We start from the raw sequence: 15336 nt of genomic DNA on the forward strand, positions 1-15336 counted from the left end.
GAAACGTGACAAGCACACGTCATTCGGCCCTATTAAATATTTCGAAAAAAAAAAAAAAGCCGAATAGCACTGGCAATGACGACTGCAACCTTGATATGTATCTTTACCGAGTCCCTCGTCCCGTATCTCTCTGTTCTGCTACATGCATTACGAGGCACTGGCTCCAGCAGTTCGGATATGCCAATTGCTAACCCCGACCTCCGACCACGTTCTACGTGGCGGCCGCTGGAAAGAAGACGTTCTACGTCTCCCGCGGTAGTCGAGGGGCGGCGCTAGTTGACCGGCCTCAGAGCTCTTGTAAATATAAACCCCCGCTTTAAAGTCGAGAGAGAAGCCGCTGTGGGATAGCGTAATGGCTAACGCACCGCACCGGTTATGCGGAGATGTGGGTTCGAGTCCCGCTCCCGGAAAACGGCGGATTTTTTCTCGACTTATATTTTCGGTTATTTATCAATGAATCAAAAAGAAACGTGACAAGCACACGTCATTCGGCCCTATTAAATATTTCGAAAAAAAAAAAAAGCCGAATAGCACTGGCAATGACGACTGCAACCTTGATATGTATCTTTACCGAGTCCCTCGTCCCGTATCTCTCTGTTCTGCTATATATATATATATATATATATATATATATATATATATATATATATATATATATATATATATATATATATATCTTGTCACAAAGCCAAAGCCGACGCATTTGTCTTCAAGGAAAAGAAGTTTATTAAAGCAAGCTTGTGCTCCCCTAACAACCCAACGAATACGCAAGCGGCGAAGCAGCATTCAAAGATGTGGCGTGGGAAGGCGAGCGACAACAATACGAATGCCGTGGTGTCTACTCCGCAGGCATTTATCTCTGGGCGCAAGTGTTTCTTGAAACGTCGAAATACATCCAGAACATTGTAGATCAAAGAAGGTTATTCTAGGCTGTTGACGTTAGTTCGAAACGCTGTCCCTATCAAATGGATAACAAGTGCGGCATAGAAATAAAGAAAAAAACACGCGCTACCCTTGGCACACTGTTAACACAGATAACAGCCCGTGGCAGCCGGTCGGCAAGAAAAAGACATAAATAAACAAATCCAATCCATGGTTCTCGGCATTACCCCACCCTCTTAAGGTGCATCGACGCGATGCTAAAATAAAATACAGTTGAACGAAACAGCAAAAAAGTTTATTATCTTGAATATAAGGTTTCAGGTGAACCACATCGACGACTTCGTGGTGCGTGCGTCGTCGTCATGTTCCGCAAACATCATTGGTGATCACCTCGTAGATAAGTAGCCCAACACGTTGTAATACTCGGTAGGGTTCGAAATACCGTCGCAGAAGCTTCGTACTGAGTCCATGTCAACGAATGGGAGTCCAAACCCATACACGGTCCTCTTGGCGGTAGACGGCGTCTCGGCGTCGGTGGTTGTAGGGTCTGGAATCCACCAGCTTCTGGTGCGTAGTGCGAACCTCAGCGAGCTGGCAGGCCTCCTCCGCACGATGAAGGTATGCTTGGACGTCGGCGTTGAGGTCGTCGTCTTCTACGTGCATGAGCATGGCGTCAAGCATCGCAGTCCACCCGACCGTCTTCCGTAGACAAGCTCGAACGATGTCATCTGCGTAGTTTCCTGGATAGCCGTGTTGTACGCAAACGTGGCATACGGAAGGACTTCGTCCCAAGTCTTACGTTCAACGTCTAAGTACATAGACAGCATATCCGCGAACGTCCTGTTCAGACGTTCCATTAGTCCTTTCGTTTGGGGGTGGTAAACCGTCGTTCTTCGGTGAACCGTGTTGCTCGAGGGCAAGATTCCTTGAGCTCCGCATGAAGATTCCTTCAGCTCCATGACTTCATGGGCTCCATGCCACAGCTCAACGTGGTTTATGAAGAACTTGGCGACTTCTTTTGGAGTCCCCGTCGGAAGAGCGGCGGTCGCTGCGTAGCGCATCATGACGTTTCTCGCTACGACAATCCACTTCTCGGATCATAACCTGGGGAACGGGCTGAAAAGGTCCATTCCAATCTGTTAGAAGGGCCTTGATGGAACGGCGATCGGATATAGAAGTGCGGTGGGTGCTGCCGTGGCCGTTTTTTGTCGCTGGCAGTGACGGCAGCTCCGGACGTAGTGGGTGACATCGGATGGTAAGGCGGGGCCACTAATACTTCGCCTTCATTTTTCCAATCGTGCGAGCTGTGCCGAGATGTCCGGAAGATGGGTCTTCGCGGCAAGCATCCAAAAGTTCGTCCCTAAGGCCTGCGGGGATGTCAAGATAAGTCGTTTTCGTTCCGGGCTGAAATTCTTCTTTACGGGGGCGGAGTTTCCAGGCTGAACGCTGGTAAGCTGCGATTGAAGGCACTGGGCACGGCGACGTTGCGTCCTTCGAGGTATCTTTACAATACAGCGCAACCGAAACACACTTAAGCAGAGGCACACAGGTCGGGCGCTCGTCCTGTGTGCATATGCCTAAATTTTTGTTTCTGTGGCACTGTATTGTTAAGATCAGTCCCCTACTAGCCTCATACTACACTTTTAGGTAGTTCATCATACCGCGTAAGTCAGAGTCGGCACGCTGCTAGGCGGTTAGGTCGCTCTCCGTCACGGCTTTGAAGAACGCCCTATCTTCGTCGGGGCCCTGAGGTGGTGGGTCGACGGGGGAACGGGATAGGAAGTTGGCGTCGGAGCGTTTCCTGCCGGATTTGTAGACGATTGTAATTTTGAACTCTTGCAGGCTTAAGCTCAACCGCCCAAGACGGCCAGAGGGGTCCTTCAAATTGGCCAGCCAACACGGCGCATGGTGGTCTGTACAACCTTGTATTGTCTGCATTACACGTATGGGTGAAATTTCGAAACGGCCCATTTTGCAGTGATGCACTCCTTCTCAGAGGTTGAGTTTTTCTCTTCCTTCGACAGGCCACGGCTGGAAAAGGCAAAGGCAATTTATGATACCGGCGAGTATCTATCTTAAACCAGCGCATTGATTGGGCGATCGTACTGGCTCGCTCAAACTTCCAACGTCTTCTCCATTGCGGCCGCCTCAGACGCGAATTCGGCCACCGCAGTTGGAGGGTTGCGGACAATATAAGCAAAAAGCTCTTGCTTTACCCCTCACATGAGCAACTCTACTTTCTTTTGTTCTGTCATTTCTGGATCCGCACGTCGAAACAATCTCTCGATCTGCTCAACAAACATCAATACACCTTCAATGAGGTGTTGCGTGCGCGTTTCTAGCAAAAGTACAGTTCGTTCGTTTCGCAAGGGTGCGAACAATTTAAGCAACTCGCTTCTAAAGAGAGGACAGTCAGTCAGAGAGCTTTCATAGTTCTCGAACCAACCTCAAGCTGCAACCTACAAATAGAAGAAAACATGCCGCAACGTTTCTTCGTCATCCCACCTGTTAAACACCCGAACACGCACCCACTTTCTCCAACCAGTTCTCAGGGTCTTCAGCGGGAGGTATGGGGAACGAGAGAGTTCCACGGTGCTGTTGCAGGACAACGGGGAGAGTGGCGTCATGCACCATGTTGGTGGTTGGAGCAGTGGTTCTCCTGGGTCCGTCTGACAGGAGACCACACTCGGGCTGAAGACCTTATAGCCGGCGGCAAGCTCTAGTTGGACTTGCTTGCGGCTGCCAGAGGTCGTTGGGAGCATAAAGGGTGCGTACGCCGCACCTCTGCCATATACCACGGAGCCAAAGACGAGAAAGTTGTTTTCAATTAAAACGAGTTTATTGGACCAAACTTGTGCTCCCCTAACAACTCAAAGAATACACAGGCGGCGGAGCAGCAGTCAACAAAATGACGTGTGCAGGCGGGCGTCGATGATAGGAATGCCGCGGCGTCTGCTCCGCATGTATTTATCTCGGCGCGCTAGTGTTTCTCGAACCGTCGAAGTACACCCAGAACACTGTAGATTATAAGGTGGGTGGTGGAACGCAATTAATTGGCCTTTAGAAGTGGAGTGGGTTGGGAAAAGGAGGCCCGGACTCTGGCTCAGGAGAATCCGAGGTCTATGGACAGATAACAGAGCCCGGCGCAGCCGGTCGGCAAAAAGAAAACATAAATAAACCAACCCAATCTATGGTTCGAGGCAATATATATATATATATAGCCAATCAGAAAATGGGAAATGAGGGGCTTCGTAAAATAAGACAGAAAATAAGGGTTGACAGTCAAGAAAACCTCGGAAAGCAAAGGGGAGGTTGTGGTGAGTCATAGAAAGAGAGGAAGAATTTTTTGAGTCGAAAAGAAAGTGGTGAAAAAATGCCCGCCGGGTGGGATCCGAACCCACAACCTCCAGAATACCGGTCTGGTGCGATAACCACTACGCTACCGGCGGGGCTGTTTCCCCAGCACTTTCTCGGGTATTTATGTTAAGGTATTCTTGTTTCCTGCACTTGGGGGTGGTAGCCAGCGCCACTCGGACTACTCGGGGTGAAGGGGACCTCCTTTTTAACCCCCGGGAAGTGACTCGAGTGTCTACGACATGTCGAGAGTGGTCGACCAGCGTTGAACCCTCTTAAGCTCCCTTTGGCACCAAGACTGCCAGAACAGAGGCCCTCGCTAAGCATATAGCCAATCAGAAAATGGGAAATAAGGGGCTCCGTGAAATAAGACAGAAAATAAGGGTTGGCAGACAAGAAAACCCCGGAAAGCAAAGGGGAGGTTGTGGTGAGTCACAGAAAGAGAGGAAGAATTTTTTGAGTCGAAAAGAAAGTGGTGAAAAAATGCCCGCCGGGTGGGACCCGAACCCACGACCTCCAGAATACCGGTCTGGTGCGATAACCACTACGCTACCGGCGGGGCTGTTTCCCCAGCACTTTCTCGGGTATTAATGTTAAGGTATTCTTGTTTCCTGCACTTGGGGGTGGTAGCCAGCGCCACTCGGACTACTCGGGGTGAAGGGGACCTCCTTTTTAACCCCCGGGAAGTGACTCGAGTGTCTACGACATGTCGAGAGTGGTCGACCAGCGTTGAACCCTCTTAAGCTCCCTTTGGCACAAGACTGCCAGAACAGAGGCCCTCGCTAAGCATATAGCCAATCAGAAAATGGGAAATGAGGGGCTCCGTGAAATAAGACAGAAAATAAGGGTTGGCAGTCAAGAAAACCTCGGACAGCAAAGGGGAGGTTGTGGTGAGTCATAGAAAGAGAGCAAGAATTTTTTGAGTTGAAAAGAAAGTGGTGAAAAAATGCCCGCCGGGTGGGATCCGAACCCACAACCTCCAGAATACCGGTCTGGTGCGATAACCATTACGCTACCGGCGGGGCTGTTTCCCCAGCACTTTCTCGGGTATTTATGTTAAGGTATTCTTGTTTCCTGCACTTGGGGGTGGTAGCCAGCGCCACTCGGACTACTCGGGGTGAAGGGGACCTCCTTTTTAACCCCCGGGAAGTGACTCGAGTGTCTACGACATGTCGAGAGTGGTCGACCAGCGTTGAACCCTCTTTAGCTCCCTTTGGCACCAAGACTGCCAGAACAGAGGCCCTCGCTAAGCATATAGCCAGTCAGAAAATGGGAAATGAGGGGCTCCGTGAAATAAGACAGAAAATAAGGGTTGGCAGTCAAGAAAACCTCGGAGAGCAAAGGGGAGGTTGTGGTGAGTCATAGAAAGAGAGGAAGAATTTTTTGAGTCGAAAAGAAAGTGGTGAAAAAATGCCCGCCGGGTGGGATCCGAACCCACGACCTCCAGAATACCGGTCTAGTGCGATAACCACTACGCTACCGGCGGGGCTGTTTCCCCAGCACTTTCTCGGGTATTTATGTTAAGGTATTCTTGTTTCCTGCACTTGGGGGTGGTAGCCAGCGCCACTCGGACTACTCGGGGTGAAGGGGACCTCCTTTTTAACCCCCGGGAAGTGACTCGAGTGTCTACGACATGTCGAGAGTGGTCGACCAGCGTTGAACCCTCTTAAGCTCCCTTTGGCACCAAGACTGCCAGAACAGAGGCCCTCGCTAAGCATATAGCCAATCAGAAAATGGGAAATGAGGGGCTCCGTGAAATAAGACAGAAAATAAGGGTTGGCAGTCAAGAAAACCTCGGAAAGCAAAGGGGAGGTTGTGGTGAGTCACAGAAAGAGAGGAAGAATTTTTTGAGTCGAAAAGAAAGTGGTGAAAAAATGCCCGCCGGGTGGGATCCGAACCCACGACCTCCAGAATACCGGTCTAGTGCGATAACCACTACGCTACCGGCGGGGCTGTTTCCCCAGCACTTTCTCGGGTATTTATGTTAAGGTATTCTTGTTTCCTGCACTTGGGGGTGGTAGCCAGCGCCACTCGGACTACTCGGGGGGAAGGGGACCTCCTTTTTAACCCCCGGGAAGTGACTCGAGTGTATACGACATGTCGAGAGTGGTCGACCAGCGTTGAACCCTCTTAAGCTCCCTCTGGCACTAAGACTGCCAGAACAGAGGCCCTCGCTAAGCATATAGCCAATCAGAAAATGGGAAATGAGGGGCTCCGTGAAATAAGACAGAAAATAAGGGTTGGCAGTCAAGAAAACCTCGGAAAGCAAAGGGGAGGTTGTGGTGAGTCATAGAAAGAGAGGAAGAATTTTTTGAGTCGAAAAGAAAGTGGTGAAAAAATGCCCGCCGGGTGGGATCCGAACCCACGACCTCCAGAATACCGGTCTAGTGCGATAACCACTACGCTACCGGCGGGGCTTTTTCCCCAGCACTTTCTCGGGTATTTATGTTAAGGTATTCTTGTTTCCTGCACTTGGGGGTGGTAGCCAGCGCCACTCGGACTACTCGGGGGGAAGGGGACCTCCTTTTTAACCCCCGGGAAGTGACTCGAGTGTATACGACATGTCGAGAGTGGTCGACCAGCGTTGAACCCTCTTAAGCTCCCTCTGGCACCAAGACTGCCAGAACAGAGGCCCTCGCTAAGCATATAGCCAATCAGAAAATGGGAAATGAGGGGCTCCGTGAAATAAGACAGAAAATAAGGGTTTGCATTCAAGAAAACCTCGGAAAGCAAAGGGGAGGTTGTGGTGAGTCATAGAAAGAGAGGAATAATTTTTTGAGTCGAAAAGAAAGTTGTGAAAAAATGCCCACCGGGTGGGATCCGAACCCACGACCTCCAGAATACTGGTCTGGTGCGATAACCACTATGCTACCGGCGGGGCTGTTTCCCCAGCACTTTCTCGGGTATTTATGTTAAGGTATTCTTGTTTCCTGCACTTGGGGGTGTTAAGGTATTCTTGTTTCCTGCACTTGGGGGTGTTAAGGTATTCTTGTTTCCTGCACTTGGGGGTGTTAAGGTATTCTTGTTTCCTGCACTTGGGGGTGTTAAGGTATTCTTGTTTCCTGCACTTGGGGGTGTTAAGATATTCTTGTTTCCTGCACTTGGGGGTGTTAAGGTATTCTTGTTTCCTGCACTTGGGGGTGTTAAGGTATTCTTGTTTCCTGCACTTGGGGGTGTTAAGGTATTCTTGTTTCCTGCACTTGGGAAACAAGAATACCTTAACATAAATACCCGAGAAAGTGCAGGGGAAACAGCCCCGCCGGTAGCGTAGTGGTTATCGCACCAGACCGGTATTCTGGAGGTCGTGGGTTCGGATCCCACCCGGCGGGCATTTTTTCACCACTTTCTTTTCGACTCAAAAAATTCTTCCTCTCTTTCTATAACTCACCACAACCTCCCCTTTGCTTTCCGAGGTTTTCTTGACTGCCAACCATTATTTTCTGTCTTATTTCACGGAGCCCCTCATTTCCCATTTTCTGACTGGCTATATGCTTAGCGAGGGCCTCTGTTCTGGCAGTCTTGGTGCCAAAGGGAGCTTAAGAGGGTTCAACGCTGGTCGACCACTCTCGACATGTCGTAGACACTCGAGTCACTTCCCGGGGGTTAAAAAGGAGGTCCCCTTCACCCCGAGTAGTCCGAGTGGCGCTGGCTACCACCCCCAAGTGCAGGAAACAAGAATACCTTAACATAAATATCCGAGAAAGTGCTGGGGAAACAGCCCCGCCGGTAGCGTAGTGGTTATCACACCAGACCGGTATTCTGGAGGTCGTGGGTTCGGATCCCACCCGGCGGGCATTTTTTCACCACTTTCTTTTCGACTAAAAAAATTCTTCCTCTCTTTCTATAACTCACCACAACCTCCCCTTTGCTTTCCGAGGTTTTCTTGACTGCCAACCCTTATTTTGTATATATATATATATATATATATATATATATATATATATATATATATATATATATATTGTTACGCGGCGGCAGGACATAGATGAGACGAACGATGTAATGTGGTATAACGATCTATTTACAGTATTTACAAGCGGCCATGGCCGAGTCCGCTGAGTCTGCACGCGCCCTCTTCTACGTCGTCTTTGATGCCGAGCTATGCCACCATGGGGCATTGTCCACTGGTCCCGTGACACTACCCCTTTGGGCAAAGACGACCATCCCGGTCGAGGCCGTAGGGATACGACTCGAAGGCGGTGCCGTTGATTCCTTTCACCTGCGAGGGTCAGAGTCGGCAGCTCGACCTTGTCTTAGCAGTGCTCGAGTGCCAGCCGCAGTAGTGCCCGTGGTTGCTGATAGGTTGAGCGCAATTGCAGAAGACGGGGGCTGTGTGGTTGGATGTGCCTGTACGACGCTCAGCTTTGTTATTGGGGCCTCTCAACCGGGTAGCTACAGGCAGCTCTTGGTCCACAAGCTGTTGCACCAGTAACTCAATTTTTCTTCGGGGCAAGGCTTTTCCCGTCGCGGAGAATCCGTCGGTAGCAACCAGTGCGAGTTCGATGATGTCGACGCACAGCCGGAAAGTTTTTACGTCGATAGCTGCGGTGAGTACGAGATGAGATGAGTATATATAGTGAAGTCCTGGCCGCCGCATATGATGGTGACTGTCATGATAAGCACCGGCCCCGGAACAGCTGTGACCACCGCCGACCCCACGAGGCAGCATCCAAAGCCCTCGGAGAAGCGCCGGAGATCTGGGCGGGGGAACGTCGTCGGCTCTACGTCTGGTCGTGGCTGGTCAGTTCGTCTGGTCTCGGCGGGGCATGGGCAAAGGACACGGGGCTGGGGAATGGTCGCTTCCATGGCTCACCGGGGCTGGGGCGGGCCGACGCTTTCCAAGAGCCAGGGTGAGACCGCTTCATGAGTCGAGGCGAGGTGAAGCTCGAGGCCGGGATGGGACTGTACCCCGCACCTCCACCAAACATGTTACGTGGCGGTAGGACGGATGACATGAACCATGGTCGATGCTGAAGCGATCTATTTACAGAAAGAGATGCAAGCTGTTTACAATGCGGCCATCACAGCACGAGCGATAACCCCACGCCAACCGTCTTCGTTTTCGTCGATGTAACATGCCCATCGCACTAAGCTGCACAGTCCACTTCCTCATCTTCTCGTTACAATATATATATATATATTTATTTATTTATTTATTTATTTATTTATTATGTATTACTAACATCTCTGCGACGTCCCAAAGAGATCCGAACGTCTATGTCCCAGCAGTATCTCTATTAGACATCCGTACAATGTGCAATGTGCAATGTTGAGATAACGTTGCTGGTACGTTAATTCGGACGTCCTTTCAACTTTGCTAAAGACGTACTCTCGATGTTGCTGCTGCTTCATTTGTTGTCAATATTAAGACATATTTTGCTGACGTTTTTCAGATGTTGCTGGTATGTCCGTTTTTTACTTCAAACATGTCTATCGCAGTTACATTTATTTTTGCTATATCTGCTATACTTTATTTTCAAACTCTCGGTAGGCGTACTGTATTGAAGTTACCGAGGGGTTTTGTGCAAGTATTGTAATCCACCAATTGCCTTGAACCTTTGAGCTTCAAAACAGTAGCCCAATACCAAACCTCGCGGAAAGAGGCAGGGACTTTGTGCAGAATTTGTTCACAAGCGACGTTGCTTACGAGCCTTGTAAGGTTTTTTTTCGTGGGGGGGGGGGGCGGAAGAGGGGTGGAGCGGGCGGGGGTCATCGCCGTCAAATCTGAACCAGATATAATAGGATGATGAACGAAGACGCAATTAGCATGGCTTTACTTTCTACTTGATTTAACCTTTATGTTATGTACCAACTGCAGCCTCATGAATTCAAAGTGTGAGCAAAGCAAATTTTAGGGCTGCCTTAATACTGAGGTTACCGTCAAACGTCACTTGTAGGTCAAACGGCAAGGTATTTTGGCATTTCTTGCCTTGAAAAAAAAAGTTGATGACACCCTCATTGCAAAAAAACTAAAAAAAACCGTGAGATTTTCAAAACACAACACTTTCAAAACACAACGCCAGCACCTAAGCTCCAATCCACTCGACCACGCCGGAAAACTGCGTGGACACAAGAATTTCTAACCCTAACAGAGGCTCCCAACGATATTGTCGAGAGATTCGTTTTGGTCGTATTTGACAAATTTCGGCAGTGCTAATGCTTGTTTCTTCCGCACCGATCTTGAAGGCGAGGCCGGTTATGCTAATACTGCAAGGGATGTGACCACGGCTCCCTTATATAAGCGAAGAAAAGGTATCGCCCTTCATCGTTCCCCCTATGCAAGCTACGGTCGTCGCGAATAAAATTGAATGCACCGCTAGATTTCTGGCGTTGATAAACTTTGTTCGTTACGCACCGATCTTGCAGACAAGCACATCATGCAAACACTACAAGCGATGTACCAAGAGCTCCCGTATTTAATTCACAAAAAGCTACTCCAAACTCCCGATCTCCCCTATGAAAGCCAAGCTAGCCACGAAGGATTGCGCACTTTTGAACAGAAATAGCTTGTAATTTGCCTCAAAAGACCAAATTACCGCACGTAAAAAAATGATTGTTTTCTGCGAACGTAATGGCCTAAACCAAGGAGATCGACATAGAATCCGGGCGATATCACCTGCTTTCGGATGCTTTCGGGCCCTGTGTCGACACTGATATCTGGCGAGCAGCATAGACATCGTCGTAGCTTCCGCGTCAGCTCACGTCGCCGTGCATTTTGCGGACACCGTCAACGCGGGGCGATGTCGACGCGCGAAAGCGCGGAAAATACGCTGAAAGTGGTTGCGGCCTCAGAACAAACCGTAAAATTACGGCGCCCACAACCCCACGGCATCTGTATTTCCACCGTAGACCCTGAAATTGCCTTAATTAGTGTATCTAGATTGTCGGTACAATTACTGTTTTTTTAAAACACCCACGCTGAAGCTTTCCTTGTATATAATGAGCAACTTATATCTGTATTTACCAATAGCTTGGGCATCTAATTCGCAACGCGTCATTATCAAGGTGGGTGTCTTTCAGGAACTAGTTTTTCCCTCGGGCAAACATTAAACAGGGAAGTCGTTGGGCGGCGAGTCCGACCGTCCGACAGCTGTATTACCGGCACTCCGTATCGATGTGCGTGCTACTGGCCGGTGACGGCACGGGTGTTCACGCTTTCAACTTTCTTTGTTTCGGTGATTTGACTACCATGGATTTATCTCCCGGACGAAGAAATACTGCCCAGTAGTGAAGGTAAGTGAGTACTAGTGAACCCCGTTTTCTTGTCACATGTAATTAACGTAGCGGAGTTGCTCTCGAATTCGATCCGGTTAAGCGGTTGGCCCTAACATTTTGAGTGACTCGCTTTGTGCGTTGCGGAGATTTGTCGGTAGACCTTTGTACCGGCTGCTGCGTGTGTAAACAGAACCAATTCTCCCGCAATTTCTTGCCCTGTTTTTGGTGAAGTGTTTGTGTTCTGCCCTTTGTTGCTAGCCGAATGTTTTGATATGAAATAAAATACGCGAAACTGGAGAGTGCGAATATAGGTGCGTGTGCGAATATAAACGTGAATTCGTTACACGCACATAGTGTACTTCTTGCGTGATATTATGCACTCTTGGTTTTTGTTTTGTTTCTGCAGATGCCTTTTTTTCTTCATAATAGTTTGTGGTTAAAAAACGTGCACGATAAATTGAATGATTGCCGTGCGTGTAGCACAAGAATAAAATAGAAATCTAATGACTGCCGAGTGTACAGCATTCGATTAAATTGCCATCAGGATGCTTTTTTCGCGTTTCGAATGAGTGTTCCGTCTTTTCAAACGCTCAGTTTGGCCGTGAAATGTTAGAATGAACAACGTGTATGCAACCCGAATCTATTTGTAACGTCCGAACTACACGCATGTCGTAACTGGTACAATAGCATCAGCAGCGCTGGTTGCTCTTCGTACTCTTACTGCAGTATCGCAAACGTAACTTAACCGTTCAGAACCTAGTAAAAATGCTCAAAAATGGCTGTTAAATTTCTGTCACTTATAGAATTTTCAGCCTAATGAATTTATAGTGTGTAACACACCTTGGTGAGCAGAGTAACACCATTTGGGATTTTCCAGGTTTAAGGCAGAGTATGATTCTGGTGTCTGGCCTGTCGATTGCTAATAACTTACATGTTGTAGGCTGCTGACTGGTGCAACATAGATATGTGTGAATTTGATCGTGCTGTAAAAAGTTCTTGGACTACTTTGGTGCTTCCTGCTGTACAACATATACTTCAAATCAAAATGTGTCTAACAGGACACGCAAACAGGACAGCATGACGAGTTTTTCAGTGATATGCATTTTGAAGGTTTATTTACGCATATATACCAACTAGCCAACCTCGCCATTCTGCTGCAGGCAGTATACGTCCAAGGCAGTGACGCTATCCAGGTTTATGCATGATTCCTTTTGCCACATTTTGTGGACATGGCTTTATCCGAGTATATATTGTCACTTCAATCCACCAATCGGTCAGGATAGACACAGAAAAACGTTTTGAAAGTTCAGATGGGAGCTGTAGCTGGGCTAAAATGTCCTCGGAGTGTCCATTCACGAAATATAGTTCTTATATATGGTGGTACCTCACATTAGCTGTCATAGTTAGTTTAAGGTTTGCCTTAGTAGGGCTAATGCTGACGTAAAATTACATCCACTCCACTCTCTTCCTGTTCCTAATGTTGCACCCATCTTCTGGTGTTCTATTGCCTGCTAAGTTGTCCTTAATTTAAGTTAAACCTTTTAGTTAGCCTGAAGTTTCTGCCCCGTAGGTGACTACCGGTAGGATGCAGCTGTCATACACTGTATTTTTCAGGGACAATGGTACGCGGTCATTCTGTATTACACCAGTCTTAAAAAGCTGTATTAACACACTGATTTTCCTGTACCCATGCAGAGGTTGATGAACTGACTTGCAAGGGAGGAGCTACAGCAACAGTCTGCACAAGGCGCCTGCTCAAGCTACTGTTGACGGTCAAGTTGGCGCCGGAGTTCTCCTTGTTTGGGAAAAAGAGAAGCACGCTTTTTTTCACCTGGGAGTGGCATTCTGCATTGTGTGTAACTAGATATTTTCATGTTGTTACAGACATCAAATTCTTTCAACAGACAATGTATAGGGCCCAGATGTTTATTGTCAGTCACATCCTGCGCAAATATCAGCTTTGTCGACAACCTGCGGCTTCTTAGTTTTTATTCCTCGAAGAGGTCTTAAATTACCTTCAGCATTTGGACCATAAAAGTTTTACTAACTTTCCATCCAATCCGTTCTGCAACTATTTTGGCAGTTTCTGGCATCACAATGAAGAACGCAAACTGTTCAAGAATCCCTACCATAACTGATGATAAAGGCATGCACTATTGAACCACCATTGAATCATTTCCGTGCTTCTATGCGTTTTTATGTTGTGTTATTGTTCTTTGAGCGTATCTCTTGGTGTGAATCACGTATTCATGTATATCTTTCGTTTTGTAACAAATATTAAATCATTTCTATGTTCACCGTTTTTTTGTTTGTTCCCAAATAATATAACTTTGTGGGAATATTGAAATAGTGTAACTTTTTTATTGTTTTCTTAACCAGGATTCAACAAGTTGTTTCTAAAGTTTTATGTTGTTTTATTCTTCTCCTGCCATTTCATTAGGTGTGAATCATTTCATCACATAAATTTCTACTGCTCTTGTAACCGTTGTACAGTCATTTCTTTATACACACCTTTTCTAGAGATCATAACCATTTCCCTAGATGTTGGTTTGTTTAAATTAGCTTAAATTTCTATGGCACTCACAACCACCACTCAATACTACTTCTGTGTTTCCAAGGTGCTTTTGTTTTATTGCTCACACAAACTTTTCACTAGACGTGAACTATTTTTTTTCGTAAATTTGCTGTTTTTATACCCACCATTCAATTATTCCTTTGTTTTTACACTTTCCTTGCGTTGTTTTTCACCCAATTATTTTAATGTGAGATATTTCAAGTTGCATAACTATCTTGTGCTTGTATCCTGGGTGTTCATGTTTGCTTTTCTTTCTATTTTTTGTCAACCTTTCTGCTGTGTGTGACCTATTTATAGTCATAAATAATTGTACTATTCTTTTAATTGTACAACGCGTACCCGTGAGCCAGGGCAGATATGAATCAAAATTAAAGTGGTGTGTTGCGAAAGCATATTACATAATTTGGAAGTCAATATAAACTGTTTTAAATGAACTCTTTCGTGTTTTATGTGTACTTTGAAAGCGTTCTTACTACCCAGCGGCAGGTACTTATAGCTAGGATGGGAGACTGTCATTTTGATTTGTTTAATTTTATAATTGTTTCTGTGATCGTTTATTTGCACAAGGCCTGTACAGCCGTGCTGTGTGGTACAATTCGATGAGGCTCCTGTGGTTGCCATAGTGTCAAGGGTGCTTGTGCTGATCAGGACTGGTTTGCTGTTACTTACTGCAACTTGTTTCGATGCGACATTTCTTGCTGAGGGCTGTGCAAGAGTGTGTCGTCAGCTTGGCACTTCACATATAAAACTTTATGCAGTATGCAGCACTTCAAAATGGAGACATTATTCTAGAAACCAGGTGCCACGTAACAGCAAACAGTGCTGAATAGCTAGCAAGACATGTATTTAAAGTATAAATTAAAGGGGGCTGGCGGAACTCCAAAATAATGTGTAAAGAATGTATATTTCAAGCATACAGGTTCATCTCAACAATATCCTACTAACGTACTCTAGCTATGAATATAACAAACTAATGCTTGTGCCAAAGACAAAAAAATAATGTTGAACAGACATCTATATATGTCTTGCGTGCGTACCACTACAATATCCATAAGATGTACCACTAAAATAACATCTCGTAAACAGCATATAAATGTACCATGAGAGGTCTATTCTACGTTATCCTTCGCGTCAGTTAGAAGGTTTTTTTGCAGTTGTAGCAACGTAGAATAAATGCAATTTCGATCCGAACGGTACGTCTCCTGGACATCTGCAATGTCGATTGCGGACGTCTCCAGGGTATCTGCACGACGTAACGTGGTTTGCTGCATGTATACATATATATATACACATATATATATATATACATA

General features: G+C 46.9%; 1 non-coding gene across 1 annotated transcript; it reads right to left on the reverse strand.

Annotated features, from left to right (window-relative positions):
* Positions 1 to 7041: 7041 nt before the first annotated feature.
* Positions 7042 to 7114, reverse strand: Trnat-agu (transfer RNA threonine (anticodon AGU)). Its single transcript has one exon. It is a non-coding gene; the product is annotated as a tRNA-Thr (tRNA).
* Between the last annotated feature and the right edge of the window lie 8222 nt (positions 7115 to 15336).

Source organism: Haemaphysalis longicornis, unplaced genomic scaffold, assembly GCF_048455015.1.
Source record: "Haemaphysalis longicornis isolate Haplotype H1 unplaced genomic scaffold, Haemaphysalis longicornis Haplotype H1 scaffold_5, whole genome shotgun sequence".
NCBI lineage: Eukaryota > Metazoa > Arthropoda > Arachnida > Ixodida > Ixodidae > Haemaphysalis > Haemaphysalis longicornis.